Source organism: Penaeus vannamei, unplaced genomic scaffold, assembly GCF_042767895.1.
Source record: "Penaeus vannamei isolate JL-2024 unplaced genomic scaffold, ASM4276789v1 unanchor4587, whole genome shotgun sequence".
NCBI lineage: Eukaryota > Metazoa > Arthropoda > Malacostraca > Decapoda > Penaeidae > Penaeus > Penaeus vannamei.
In genome coordinates this window covers 10,001-12,967 of record NW_027217566.1, presented here as the reverse complement: position 1 = coordinate 12,967, position 2,967 = coordinate 10,001, and positions in this window count along the sequence as shown.

Genomic DNA, 2,967 nt, shown 5'->3' with positions numbered 1-2,967 from the left:
AACAGCAGAACAAAGAGAACAACACCAGAACAAAGAGAACAACACCAGAACAAAGAGAACAACACCAGGACAAAGAGAACAACACCAGAACAAAGAGAACAACACCAGAACAAAGAGAACAACACCAGAACAAAGAGAACAACACCAGAACAAACAGAACAACACCAGAACAAACATAACAACACCAGAACAAACAGAACAACACCAGAACAAACAGAACAACACCAGAACAAACAGAACAACACCAGAACAAACAGAACAACACCAGAACAGACAGAACAACACCAGAACAAAGAGAACAACACCAGAACAAACAGGGCAACACCAGATCAAAGATAACAAAAATAACAACACCAAAACAAACAGGGCAAAGAGAACAACATCAGAACAAAGAGAACAAAAAGAACAACACCGGATCAAAGCACAATCCCCGCCCTCCACAGCAACACCGACCCGACACAGCGCGCCCACAGCAGCAAGAACAGAGACGCCACAATGGCCTGGCGCACCGTCCGGCCGACACACAGACACACAGACAGACACAAAGGAAAACTCATCTTTAATTTCATTCTCTGCCTTTTGTCTCCGGCCGAGTCCTGGGCGGGCGGGGCTGTCTTGCTCGTCAATGGGACTTGATGAATAATGGCTGTACTTTCCTGATAATTAATGTGCTCCTCGAGTGAATGTAAGGGTTGTTGGTCTATGGTGTGTGTGTGTGTATGTGTGTGGATGTAAATATATATATATATATATATATATATATATATATATATATATATATATATATATATATATATATATATATATATATATATATGTGTGTGTGTGTGTGTGTGTGTGTGTGTGAGTGTATGCGTGTGTGTGTGTGTGTGTGTGTATATATATAATATATATATATATATATATATATATATATATATATATATGTATATATACATATATATATATATATATATATATATATATATATATATATATATATATGTATATATACATACATATATATATATATATATATATATATATATATATATATATACATATATATATATATATATATGCATGTATATGTGATTATACATGTGTTTATATTATATACATATTGCTAGTTACTCTTTTACTGCTAAATCTACATCCTGCTCGTTTTCTCCTAATCATTCCCAATCCCAATTCATACACGTACCAATCACTCCCCCTCCCCCCCGTTACTCCCCCACTCCTCCTCCTAATCCGTCTCCATTCACCGTTACGCAAGGAATTCAAGCTATATTACGGAGGGATTAGCCAATCCTTGGTCCAACGTGCTACTCTAATCCCCTCTAATTTGGCGAACGGCAGCTGTTGCGACTGAGCGTGGGGGAGGGGTGGGGTGAGGGGGGAGGTGGACTGGGGGTGAGGGGTGTGGTGAATGGGAGGGGAGGTCGAATGGGGGAATGGGGGGGGGAGGCTGGGGAGGATGTGTGAATTTGCGTGTGTGTGTGAATTATGTGTGTTTCTCTGTGTGTGTGTGTGAATTATGTGAGTTTCTGTGTGTAAGTGTGTGTGAATTATGTGTGTTTGTGTGTGTATGTGTGTGTACGAATGTGTGAATTTACTAGTGTTTGTGTGCGTGTGTCTACTTATTTGTGAATTTACGTATGTTTGTGTGTGTGTGTGTGTGTGTGTGAATTACATGTGTGTGTGTGTGCGTTGCGTGTGTTTGTCCTTGTGTGTTTGTGTGTCTATGTGTGTGTGTGTGTTTGAGCGTAATTGTGGGTGGGTGGGTTTATTTGTGGGTGTATTATGAACAAGTACTTTTTTATGTATTTTTTTTCTGTCTGAATGTATAAGCACGTATATATGTGTACAAGTGATTTTACATGTACGTGTTACTTCATGCGTGTGTATGCTAATGCATGTGAACACCTTTACGTACATGTCCGTTAGTGCATGTGTGTGTGGATATCATTTATAAGCCTAATTATGCGTGTATGTTTCCCTAATTTAGGTGAATTGTATCTTGTCTTCATACCCGTCAGCCAGAACCATGTATATTACTCTCAGGCCTAAACTTGTTAAGTATTTCGGTGTCAGAATTACGTGTCTGATTAGCCTCGAATAGAGAGTGGCATAATTCATGATATTCTGCGAAATTTGCATACGGGATATTTTTAGGCCTACGGATGTGAAGAAAAAAAATATGAGCAAAGGGAGATACACTCGGCACGTCCATAAACACAAACGCACACAGACGCACACACACACACACATATGTATAATTACGTACAAACACAGGAACAGACACACATAAACACACACATAAGAAAAGACACACACAAAATTATATACAAATACATAAACAGACACAGATAGAGACACATAAACACACACACAGAAATATAAACACACATAAAGACACATAAACACACACACAGAAATATAAACACACATAAAGACACATAAACACACACACAGAAATATAAACACACTAACAATATCTCTCTCACACACCCACAAACACACGTCCGCATACACACACACAAGCACACACAAACCGACACAGCCGCCCCCTCCATACACACACAGTGGCGCATTCAGAGGGTCCCGAAATGGGTGGATGAAGATTGTGTCATTAATGAGCGATCGATCGAGGTCAGAGGTCAAGGGTCAAGAGGCGTGGCTGGGAGTTCCTGTGATAGGGATTTTTTTTTTATCTTTATTCATTATCTATTTTTATTTATTCTGTCTTTGTTCTTATTCATTTTCTTTATTTCTTTCTGTTTTCTACTCTTATTTTCATTTATCATTTATATTTGATTTATTTTTTATTTATATTTTCATCTATTTCCTTTTACTAGGTTTATCTATTCTTCATTTTCATTTATTTCTATCAATTTTCATAAGAATTTCCCAGCAAACTGTGGCACTTTCATGTCAATTAATGCCATAAACGTCACATCATAGTCTTTAGGAAACACTATCATGATT